Raw genomic sequence first — 12,646 nt, 5'->3', positions numbered from 1 at the left:
GTGGACAAAAGCAACAAAACCCCTGTTGTATCGGGAGATTCGGAGCCAAACTCAAACATTGCTCTTATCTAGTCATATAATCCCATCAGACCATGAAACTCTGGCTTTGCCAATAGGGTGCCTAATAGTGGTAGAAGCTGTGCTAATGATGAGCCCTTCGCCCATCCATCCCTGCCTCCTTTTTCACCCAGAGTCACTTGGCTGTGCCTGTGGCTGTCATTTATTGGCACCAGTACTGTACAAGTTTTAGATAAAGCAGCACCACTCTTTCCTCTCCTTTTCTTTAAACATTTAACATGTCACATTTTTGATTTTTCTAGTTCCAGGTTTTCTTGAGACAGGAATATTGAGGTTATCTTACTGATGTTGACAATACCCCAAACATGGCAGAGGACGAAAGGATAAAACACTGGGCATGCTACCTCTTCCCCCTCTCCCTCTTTTTTTACATCCTGTAAACAGGAAAAGATTGTACTGCAAAGTCATAAATAAAGTATACTTGTCAGAAGCTACAGTCTTAAAATATTCTAACGGTTTGTTTGTGTTCTCTCCATAAATTGTTTATTGGTCAATATGGCCAGAACTTCCAAACATATCCTTTTTTGCAGTTTGCTGACATTATCTCTGTTCTACATACTTTCATCTAGTATTGAGCTCTCAAAAAACCCCAGTTTCTACCTTTTTTCCACTGATGATTCTTCCAATGCTGAATATTCAGACTATGGATACCCTGTGTTCCTTATCCTTACGGAGATGGCTGCCATCCTGTGAAAGAACTGTGTGATTATTACTCAAGTTACTATCAGCAGTGAGGTTATGCAGTAGGAGGATGCCTTTTGAGGGGATTCTACGAAGAAAAGCAAATCAGAGAAGTAGAATTTCTGTATAAAGTATTGCTCTAACTTGTATTCCACTTCACTACATCATGTAAATGTTCTTCAAGTAACAGAGTGACATTGTGAAATGGTACCCTGATGAGTAAATTATCATAGAAAGAATTTCATCAAAGCAATGATTTCAGATCTGTGTCTGAACAGCCCGTGAGCATACAGAACTGAAGATATCTCTTTAGCCAGAGATGACACCACTCCTTAACATATGAGAAAACAGACTTTCTTCTAACTCTCCTGGAGCCCTGCAATGCAAGGGGCCTTCCAATAAAACTTATCGAACAAGCATAGGATGATACTTTAAATCAGAAGTTACGTGGTTCAGTCCCCTCTTGATAGTTCCTAAAGAGGCTAAAAAAGACCAATGGACTTGGAAACACTTTTAAATTAATGTAATGGCTGATTGATTGGATATTTACAGCTAGTAAGTCAAAGAGGTTATGACATATTGTAATTGCTTCTTTGGTAAATAACTTCATAAGTTCCTGGAGAAAAGAAGGTAATTTGTCTCAGAATAAAACCAGTTTTGGTCCACTAACTCTTTGAGGACAATTTGGTAGGTAACTGTAACTACATAGGGAATTTTGCTGCTCAGCAATCACTAAACATGGGAACTTAAGTGTCCAGATCCTACACCAGCTTCAAAAATCTTAGCCATGCACTCCTGGGACAATCATTTTCCGCCCACTGCAAAGGTATTAGCACTGAAGCACTCATAGCTTAGAAAAGAAAGAGAACAAACTGCATAAAAACCTATTTCACATCATTATGTACGACCATTTTACTGATGCTTTACTAAATTGACACATGAAGAAGAAAACAGATAGAACACCCTGTAAGTTATTTTGCTATTATAATTACTGATCTTTTAACCAAACAAGGATCTTGTAATTGATAGGTTGATTGGCAACAGGATTAAAGTGGCAACAGATTTTAATCAAAATGCATTTTTGAGGCTAGGAGTTTGTATTAAAAAATAAACACCTGCCTGCCACAGATCATTATATACGTTTATTCTGCATAAACACTTCTACAGCCCAGTAAGGGATTACAGAGATAATGCAATGGAGCGCCTTCTCCCAAAGGTGAGTGTAAATGAAAGGGATGGAGACAGCAAATAATTAACATGGAACAGTTAACAGCTTTACTGGGTATCACTAGTCTTAGCCATGGTTCTTTCACTGTATCACCAACAGCCACGTATTTAGCAGTCATCACAATACAAATGAGTCTTAATGGGAGCTCCTTGCATTGCCCCAGAGCAGCATGACGGCGAGCAAGAGAGTACTCAAAGAGCTACATGGGGTAACCAGGCAAGGAAAGCTGACAACCCAGTCTGAGCTGCTCTTTATCTCTTGTACACATTTGAATCTCACATCCAGTTCCTTAGTCCTCGACTTCATGGTGAGATGTGCCATCCACACGAGTCAGTACAACTAGACCTCCTAAACCAGCGGATCCTCGACCACAGCACATTTAACACAGCACAGCTCCACCATGCCCTTAGCAACTCACCCTAACGAGGATTAACCTTTCCAAAGTCTGGACTTCGCAAGAAAGGTTTAGCCATGATTCAGTCCAGCATTTCTATATAGTAGCTCCACTATGGATGTAACCCTAATATCTATGACACATTGCTGACAGATGCCTTTCTCTTGGCATATTATAACCTGAAACTCCGTATGCAAATCTGGGAACCTGATTTTCTTACAAAAGTCCTCTAATATCCTGTACTCACCCCAGAGACTTCTTGTGAGATGCAGCTGCTGTTATTCCAATCTCTGTCTGTTACCACAAACTGCTCCGCTCGTTCACCAGACTGTGAAACAGTTATTTGTCTTTTTTGTATCAGTCCCTCTCCAAGCCAGAGCCAAATTCTATACCTGGCACCGGTCAGATCTGTCCTTTTGTCTCTGCTATTTTATGAAAAGATTTGTCATTTCTTTCTCTCTGCCTCACTATACAAATCCTCTGTCTTCTTGCCCTCCTGCAGCTCCTTCCTCTGTTCAGTCTCCGCAAGGTTTTGTTGCTATTATCATCATTTTCTCTCAACATGCTCCCCGTCCTCTTGAAGGCTGATTTGACAGATCCTCTCCTGTCATCTGCTTGAAGGCTGATTTCAGCTCTTCCTTACAGCACCATGCCTGTGTGCCTCCTCCGCCACAAGTGCTTAGCGTGGAGCTTGTTCTACCAGGGCAATGTGTCTGCTCCTTGTGGCCCTTCCTGCTGGGGAGGGTTGAGTGGACGCAAGGTGTGCAGGGCTGAGGGCCACGGATGCTAGTCTGATAATGTCGTCAGTTCACTGCTGCCTTTCCAGCAGGCCTGGGAGCTCTTCCCCTTGCTGTTATTAAGGGTAATGGACTAGCAATTTGACAGGATCTCCCCTGGGTGTCCCAGGGTGCCCAGGCAAGAGGATGTTTAGGCTTGCCACCAGAATAAATTTTCCAACCTGTGCTCACCCCCCCTTGCCTTAGAGAGATGTTCATGAGTAGCAGGCAACCCTAATTGTTTGCGTGGTGCCTGCCCACCTCCGTATCACTTTCCGAAGGAGACAAAACCCATATGGGAAGCATGAACCAAACAGGCAAGTGCAGTGGGTCCTCTCCAGAGTTACGGTAGTGGCTGATGCATGCAGCACTTCTCTAACACTGAAAGAGACTGAGTGGCCAGCTCAGACGGACACGCACCACACTGACACACACTCTTCCCAAACTCCCCTCTCTAGGGAGGCATTCGTCTGCCCTTCATATGCCCTTCACGAGGCACGCTGATTTCTTATTTCTTTACTCTCTTCCTTAAAAACGTATCTTTGCTGTGAAGCCTTAATATATTACACCTGCAAGTCATAATACATGCTTGAATGGTTAATGCCCTCCAGATTATGCATGGATTGGAGGATGCTTGGGGCAAAACTGAATTTTTTTTTCAGAGAAATCCTTCTAAAACATTTAGGAAGCTCCCCTTTCCAGAAGCCATTCTCCTAATTCTCACTGAGAGTCAGCAGAACCTCTTCAAAAGTATCTTAAAATTAAAAAATAGACTAATTTCAGCAATGGGCTAAGCACACAGAAGGCACTCCATATATAATAACCTAGTGAGGTACCTATATTATTCTTAAGAGATTTGCCAAGTAGCGATCTACTAGTGCTATTTTAATTTACGTTACATCATGATTGCAATTCTAAATTAAACTCATACAAGCAAGGAAATTTATAGTTAAGCCTTTCACTCAATCCTTAACTTGCTTTGCTGTAACTAAGTTACATATTGCAAAGGCTCTTAACTGTGTGCCACAATACCTAGGCATGTGGAAAGGTTAATTACACAGACTCATTTTTTTACCTTTGATTTGCTTCTGTAGTAGGCTAAAGGGAATCGTGTAGAACAATTCAGCCTTGGTGTGCTCTCAGCTTGAAGACTGTTAGCACCTCTTGGGCTACGCTGCTGCATCGTTCAGCAGGGCAAACCCCACGCAGCTGGTGAGCGCTTCCTGGGCTCGCTCCATTGGGTACCTACACAGAAGCTCAGAAGAACGAAGGGCTTCAGTCCTTCTGAAAAAAAGTGGAATTCTTTACAGAAAGGCCCTACCCTGAAAGAAATCCACATGTGCTCCCCAGGGGCCCCCCAGCAGCCCTGACTAGCTCTATTTCTTCCCTCTGTGGTGAGGACACGGACGTGAAGTACGGCATGGGTCCATGACAGCGCCGCGATGCTGCCACCATTAGAAAAACCAGGAGCCCCCAATACGAATGGCAAAAAGGAGAAAATCAAGAAATCAAGAAAATCAAGATGTTTGGAAGGCAGTCCTGTAACCTGAACACCTCGGTGTTTCACTGATTCCAGCTTAAGCCTGGACTGGTTACGGTTTGGCGTATCAACCCCTGCATGCTCAGGCTTTTGAAGAGCTGGTACAAAAACACGAGACAAACATTTTAAACATAGCGAATGCGTTTGACAGCGTACCTGCATCCTGAGTGTCTGAAATCCCTTTAAATTCTCTCTTAGCATATGAGCTATACTTGTGCTTTTCAAACCAAATCAAGTACTTTAAAAATCGGAGCCTCCTGTGACTGCATGAAATGCTCTTTTCATCCACTTCTTCTTCAAAAGAGGACCCAACTCCTTCACAACAGTTACGGTTTCTCAAGTCTGCAAACAATTTTCAAAGGTGGGCTCTATCTTTTCGAGTATCATCATGACATGCTCGGTGGTGTTGTAGCTGGTGAATTTTAAGCATTTAACTTGCAGATGAAATGTGTGTAACTATGTTAAAAACTCCTGTGAAAAAAGTAGGTCTTCTACATGGATTGCAGTCAGTTTCCACAGTTCTATCCCTTTTTTAATTACTCAAGGCATTCCGACTGCAGAGCTACAAAATAATCTATTTAAAACTGGGTTTTACAGTGATCTAATGGGCACAAAAAGCATATGGAATCAGGAAAAGTTTACTTCTCTTCCTCTTCTTCTCATATTGCCAAATATATTTAAATCAAACTTGTTTTAAAAACAAATATTCCCAGTGTAAAGACTTTCATATCAACTTCTAGTTAAGTTCTTTCTGCTAAATTAGAAACCTCTGGCAATTTTTTCCCAATGAAATGTAAATGATGACATATCGTTAACTAGCAGCACTACACCACTAAAATAGTAAGACGTGTCTCGCTTGCCTCAAACTTCCCTTTCCTTAAGTGCAATGCCTTAGAGGCAGCAGTGTTTAAATGGTACAAAGTACTCTGCTACCACCAGCCTGAATCTTTATTTAGGAGAACAAGCTTCACATTCTTCCCTGCTAATGCAGTTATATGGGCATGTTCGGCTCCTCCATAAAACACACTCATACACTATTACTGTCTGAAACAAGGTACAGCGCTGACATGACAGATTCATGTTCCCAGCTGTGACATAAGGGCTCTTTGACAATACCACAGTGAAAGCCCTATTAAGAAAACATGTGCCGGACAGTGCATCTGACGCAGTTAAACGCTATAAAAGATTTTCCAGGTGTTAATGAGTTACACGAGTAGAATGAAAATGAGCTGGATCCGTGCGCTTGGAAATTCTCGAGAAGCAGGACCCAGGCTCTCAGAGAGACGGACAAACAGCGCTTTATGAGCATCCCTGGCCACGCTCTGCACCTGACCGCGCGAGGTGACGGGCGGCCCTGGCGACTCACTGGGGGAACTGTTCACCCAGGATCGTTTGCATGGGAAAAGGCAGACTTTCACGTCTTCCTGCAGTTTACTGCATCCTTTTTTTTACTTTGCCGTGTTTGTGAAAAAGCACTAGCTATTTTCCCCTTTTTACACTTTTTTCCCTCTGAAGAGAAAGAAAACATTATGCCTGTTACTTCATTTCTTGTTCTTAGTTTTATGAGGGATTCAGCTTGAGCCAGTACAGATAAGAAACTGTCATTTAACTCATTTTATGTTTTTAAAGGACTGACACATAGTCTTTCACATACCTTGAAACAGCAGTGGTTGAAATTGTTCAAGACAGTGTTGGGGCATAAGATATACTCCCTTAAGCTACGTATAAAATCATATGTGTGGGCTGCCCAGAAAATTTCAGCCACTGCTGTTTCAAGGTGCTGCATCAGTACAGGCTTGGGGTGGACCTGCTGGAGAGCAGCTCTGTGGAGAGGGACCTGGGTGTGCTGGTGGACGACAAGTTGACCATGAGCCAGCAGCATGCCCTGGCTGCAAAGAAGGCCAATGGCATCCTGGGGTGCATTAGGAGTGTGGCCAGCAGGTCGAGGGAGGTTCTCCTTCCTCTCTACTCTGCCCTAGTGAGGCCTCATCTGCAGTGCTGTGTCCAGTTCTGGGCTCCCCAGTTCAAGAAAGATGAGGAGCTACTGGAGAGAGTCCAGCGGAGGGCTACGAGGATGAGGAGGGGACTGGAGCATCTCTCCTGCGAGGAGAGGCTGAGGGAGCTGGACTTGTTCAGCCTGGAGAAGAGAAGGCTGCGAGGGGACCTAATAAATGCTTATAAATATCTCAAGGGTGGGGGTCAGGATGGAGCCAAGCTCTTTTCAGTGGTGTCCAGTGACAGGACAAGGGGCAATGGGCACAAACTGAAGCAGAGGAAGTTCCGTCTGAACAGGAGGAAGAACTTCTTCCCTCTGAGGGTGACGGAGCCCTGGCCCAGGCTGCCCAGGGAGGTTGTGGAGTCTCCTTCTCTGGAGATATTCCAGCCCCGCCTGGACAAGGTGCTGTGCAGCCTGCTCTGGGTGACCCTGCTTGGTCAGGGGGTTGGGCTGGGTGACCCACAGAGGTCCCTTCCAACCCCTACCATTCTGTGATTCTGTGATTCAGTGATTCTGCTGTTTCAGAGTACAGTCTACATTATCTCATACATCAGGTATCTACAGTAGAATTGTTTATTCATATCATCCGTCAACTTGATAAAAGATTATTTCATTTCTTGAGCATGTGTGAATTTTATGGTTAACTGTCCTCGAGGAGCTAAGTTTTGTTTTATCTACGTTTGACACGTACACTGTGGGAAGGCTGCAATGCAGATTTTTCCATGCTTTTGTGACCACAACCTCAGTCTTTATCCTGGCATGCAATTGTGTCTAGGAAAAAAGATGATTTTGTGTCCATGCTATTTCCAGCCTGATTATTTTTTAAAGGGGAAGCTCCCAGTAGTACGAGAACCTCTCTGTGGAGAGTCTCTTCTCAGAAATTAATTTAGACTCACCTGTTTTATTTCCCACAATGACAGGTCAGTATTATTTTATCTTTCATTTCCAATCTAATATCCCAAGTTCTCTTCCCACTCTTCCCCTACCCCAAGAGAGTTACTTGGATGAACTTGGAGAACTAAATTTTCTTAAACATGTAAGAAGAGTAGGTGGAGAGAATGAGCAAACGAGTCTAATAGCACATTGTCACAGATTCTTGAAATTCATATTTTAAGGGTTAAAATTCTTCTGGCTTGCCAGGTGTTCTGTGCAAATGTTGCATTCATACAATGCAGTATCTGACCATTTAACCATATGTCAAACAATCTCTGCTATGACAACCAGATGTAGACATTGCCATGGAATGAAATTATCATTTTATTAATTACCCTTTAATTAGTTGATACAGCAGAGAACAGGCAGTAATTTAGTCATAATTGGTCTGACTGAGACTCAATACTTACTGGGATGGAATCTGTTTGTGAGACTACTTGTTATGAATAACAATTATGTCTGTGACAATGCAATTTTATTATGAAGATATATCATGCATTTCAAACAACTTTTAGGTATAAGATAGTATTCAGGATTTCAGTAGAATTTGACGGCAAATGTTTTCCTTAAATAAAAGTGTATAATCCTCTGCGTAATTTGCTAAACGTGTTATAACGATTCAAGAAAGACCTCTTCCCAAACTTCCTGTCATGGCCAAATCATGTTTTCGGTGTATTTTATTCTAGAAATGAGGACCCACTTGGTAAATTTTGTATTTGAAAATGGAAGGAAAAACACTTCAGACTTCTCTCAAAACTTTGTTAGTGGTCTTCAAATTATTCTACAGTTTAACATGGTATTTGTGTAAGGGGTACACTATGGAGATTTTTAAAAATACTCTCTGTCACAACATCGCAAGCAGAAACTTGAGCAGTGTCTCTTACGCGATCCCTTGATCACTACACTTTTTGGCTTGCTGTAAGAAGAGTAGAACATCCTTAGGTTTCCCGGACTAGATAGATGCAAATAAAGTTAGCAACTTCCCCCTCGAGACTGTACTAGTTAGTAAAATGCCTTGAAGACATCCTTTCAGTACATCTTGCAATTAAATCAGGAATATTCTTCATAGACGGAATACTGAGTATCACTGTGGTAGGACAGAGCCCATTCAACAGCTTAATAAAAATGCTTGTAAAGTGGGTCCGTAACACTTATGGCCCTTACGTATCCAGTTGTTACGAGGTTTTTTTACCATCAATTTTGACAGAACTCTGGAGTCACCATTTCGTCCTCGCTCTTCTAAACTCTGTGACCCGAGCAAAGACTGCAGTGTTTTATATTAGTTCCATACTGTTAGACAGACAATATGCCTTGTGTTTTCTCCACTTGCCTTTCCACAAAAATCTCTCAAAGTACAGGTCAAAACCTTCAACAAATGCAGCTCCAACAAAATATAACAGATTCCTTCACTTTTCAGAGTTGAATGAAAACTCCCTTTTTGTTTTTGGTTTCTGTAACAGGTAGCTTCTAGCTTTCTGCATGTGCAGCGACAGAAAATTATACTTAACTGAGTTTGTTTTTAAACCTTGCCCAATTCCAGCACATTTATTTATTTAATTATTTATGATGGATGAGCAAGCTACATGGATGTCTCTTAGCCAAATGAATCTTTCATGTAACTACTCTAAAGTCAAAGAAGTTATATGAAGGATGAGTCTTTTTCTTTTACAGTGAAGGCTTTGAGTAATTCTTTTACTTTGCTGAAATGACTATGGACTGCTTTGTAAGATTTCTTTGCTCTGAACATAACATCCTTCCATCCTTTCTGATCATTTATCCACTATTGCGCTTCTTTATCATGAATGTATATATATGGAAAAACATGCTATAAAGGAAAGGAAAACATTTTTTGCCTACGGTGCCATCTTATAGTTAATATCAGTAAGTCATATTCTATTGCTCATAAGCGCATCTTGCTCGACAACTTACAACCACCTCCAGTACAAACACAGGCAGGTTGCATTCTCCTGCTGTGTCACAGGGAATCACTAACACAGTGTAACAGGAGATCATTTCATTAGATTGCCATGGAAGAGTCACCGCTGCAAGGAACAGGAGTTGAACGGGGACACAATCACCGTGTAACAAACTCAAAACAGTTTACCATTAAAACCTTCTGGGCCTTCTTGAGAAATGTCTTAGAGCAGCACAAAAGCTGGCACCATTAGCTTACATCCCTGCTGAGTTGGCAATAAAGTGCACACATAAGTAAAATGCATTAATTGGTATTAGTCAATCTAGTTAAGATGTTCATTCTCCAGGCATTTTTGGATTTCATTTCCATAAAATAGGATTTCTTTAAGTCTCATAATTTGATTTTGTCCAGCCTGAAATGATGTCGACACAGTGGCAGCTAAAGCACAATTACACCCCAGCTTCACGAAGGTGTTCTCTGCCTAAACGGACCGGGACCCACGTGCTCCCAGTCTCACACACACACACACAAAAAAAGAAAAAAGAAAACCTGCGGAAGACGAAAAAGTGATACATTTTCCTATCATTTTCCTATTGCTATTTTTCCTCCCTTTCCCCTGTATTTCTCCTACTGTGCACTACTGATTACTGCGCTTTAAGATCCGAATGAACAATTAACTGCCTAATTATTCCAGTCACACCAAGCCACAATGAAATCTTTATTCAGTGTTTACAGCAATCTTTGGCAGAGACTGTCTTGCTGTTTTTAAACCAAGAAGAACTGCTCCCTTTGGCTCCCCTCAGCATCAGCTGCCCGGGTTTCAGCGCTGGGTGCCAATAATCAGGCTCCTTTTTCTCTCCCAGAGTGCCTATTTTTTTTTTTTTTTTTAAGGGTGAAAAGACCTATTCTCGACAATTCCCCATATATTCTGCCTGATTTATGTCCCAGCCACTGGGGCTCTTCCTTCCGTATCTTTTAGCGTTTCTGTGTTCCCCCCCCCCCCCCCCCCCCCGCAGCCCCTCCCGCAGCGCCCGACGAGCCCCGGAGCCCCCGGACCCCCGGCGGGGAGGGGAGGAGGCGAGGGGGCGGCGGGGGGAGTGTGTGTGTGGGGGGTACTTTCCAGCTCCTGCTGTGCAGCACCCCCTTCCCACACACCCCCCCCCCCCCCCCTTTTTTTTTCTATGGGTTCTGCTCTTTCCGCAGAAAGCCCCCCGCGGAGTCTCCCCGCCGCCTCCGCCTCGGGAAAGTTGGAGGGAGCCGCTCCGTGCCCCGGGGGGGGTCCTTCTGCCCCCGGTCCACCTGTCCGCCCTGCTCCCGGGGTCCCGACGGCGAGCCACGCCGCCAGGACAGCCCCCCCCCCCCGGCCGTGCACCTGTAGGGGGGGAGAGACTGTCCCAGCGCGACCCGGTGAGGGCTTGCTCCGGCCGCCCACCGCCTCCTCCTCGCCCTCTGATTGCGGCTGGGGAAAGAAGAAGGGGAAAAAACAAAAAAAGAAAGAAAGGAAAAAGGAAAAAATAAAGAAGAAAAAGAAGAAGGAGAATTAAGGAACAAGGAAAGGGGAAAAAGAAAAAAAAAAGAAAGAATAAAAAGAGATAAGGGAAAAAAGAAAAAAAAGGAAAAGGAAAAAGGAAAACAGAAAAAAGGCAAAAGGGAAAAGGGAAAAGGGAAACAGAAAAAAAGAAAAAAGAAAAAAGGAAAAAAGAAAAAGGAAAAAATAAAAAAGAAAAAAAAAGGAAAAAATCAAAGAAAAAGAAAAAAAGGAAACAAAGATAAAGTAAAAGACAAGATAAAAGAAAAAAGGGGGAAAAACGGGGAGAGGGGAGGAAAACAGGGGCAGGAGCAGTCCCCGAGGGGCAGGACGGGTTACCTGTCGGCGCGGAGGAGCTCCCGGCTGCCTGCCCGGCGGTGGGACTTCCCTCCGGCGCCGGGCGCGCCCCTCGCATCACCGCGCCCCCGCCGCTCCGTGCGCCGGGGCCGCGCAGCGCTGCCGCTCGCTCCCGGCCCGGGCTGCGCGGCGGGCGGACCGGGAGGAGGAGGAGGAGGAGGAGGAGGAAGATGATGAGGGAGCCCCGCCGCCGCCCCGCTCCCCGGAGCTGCCCCCGGCCCCGCTGCCCGCGAATGTCGCGGCGGGTCTAGCGCTGCCGCGGGGACCTGCGGGAGGCGATTGGTGCCGGGGAGCTGCGCCCTCCCCTCTCCGCCGCCCCCCCTTCCCGGGGACACCCCCCCAGCCGCTGCCCCCGGCCCCGCACAGCTCCGCGGCTGCGAAGCAGCCCCGCGTCCCCCCTGTGCGGGGCTTTTCACATCGCGGGGAGGTGGGCTGCTGAGGCAGAGCGAAAGTAACGCCGGGGAGGAGAAGCGTTGCTTTATTTAACAAAAAGCGTAGGGAGTTGAAAGCTGAATTTCTTTAGAAGGCTCGATTTTAGTTAATAAACATCCTGAGACTGATGTCAGAGCTACTTTTATGAGGGTAAACAGTACGGTTTCCTGGAGGGTTTGTGTAAGACTTTGGAAAAACAACCAAATAATAAAGGGTTTTTACATCCACTTTTAAAGATCATTTTAGTGTTCATAAAAGCTGCCAGACTTGCTGAAATACTCGCTGCCCGCAGAGTGACAGCCGCAACGGCAGCGGCAGGACCAGGCGTCCTCTCTGCTGACCCGTTCGCCTCCAGCTCGACCCAAAGTCACCGGGAGGGCAGAGATTTCTCACACCGTCCCCGGGCCAGCCTTCATCTTTCCGCACGGTGTGGGAAGGCAGCGAACCTGTCCCAGCTCTGCAGGCACGTGCGTGTGAAAGAGAGAAGGAAACTTGTCTGCTTGGGTACAGGGAGGTTATTACCTCCATAATAGCTCCCTGTAGTAATAACATCTTTTTGCTGCCAGCAGAGAGCCCGTTCCCCGTCTCAGTGAAACTGGTGAATCTGCACCGAGCTCGGAGCAGAGCTGTGCCCCAGCAGTCTGTGGCCAAGCCGGCGACTGGCAGTAGGAGACTCTAAATCTCATTATCAATTCCTTGGGATGCTGCCAGTCCCTCAACAATTAGATCTGGAGATGAAGATTCAGATTACACAGTCAAGATTTGGGTTTTTTTTTCCTCTCCAGATT

General features: G+C 44.7%; 1 protein-coding gene across 5 annotated transcripts in view; it reads right to left on the bottom strand.

Annotated features, from left to right (window-relative positions):
* The window catches only part of CDH20 (cadherin 20), a 123,598-nt gene extending 112,092 nt beyond the window's left edge, over nt 1–11,506 (bottom strand). For 2 of the 5 annotated variants that reach the window (XM_075417147.1, XM_075417149.1), the window contains exons 1-2: nt 11,409–11,506; nt 10,914–11,000 (exon numbers count right to left, since the gene is read on the bottom strand). The gene's annotated coding sequence lies outside the window, so the exon portion shown is untranslated. Of the gene's footprint in view, nt 1–2,628; nt 2,671–10,913; nt 11,001–11,408 lie in introns of those variants that run through there. The other 3 variants (XM_075417148.1, XM_075417146.1, XM_075417151.1) reach the window with 2 other exon arrangements.
* Nucleotides 11,507–12,646: the final 1,140 nt, after the last annotated feature.

Source organism: Opisthocomus hoazin, chromosome 3, assembly GCF_030867145.1.
Source record: "Opisthocomus hoazin isolate bOpiHoa1 chromosome 3, bOpiHoa1.hap1, whole genome shotgun sequence".
In the NCBI taxonomy this organism is placed as follows: domain Eukaryota; kingdom Metazoa; phylum Chordata; class Aves; order Opisthocomiformes; family Opisthocomidae; genus Opisthocomus; species Opisthocomus hoazin.
The sequence above is the reverse complement of the archived record's forward strand: the minus strand, read 5'-3'. Positions and strand labels throughout refer to the sequence as shown.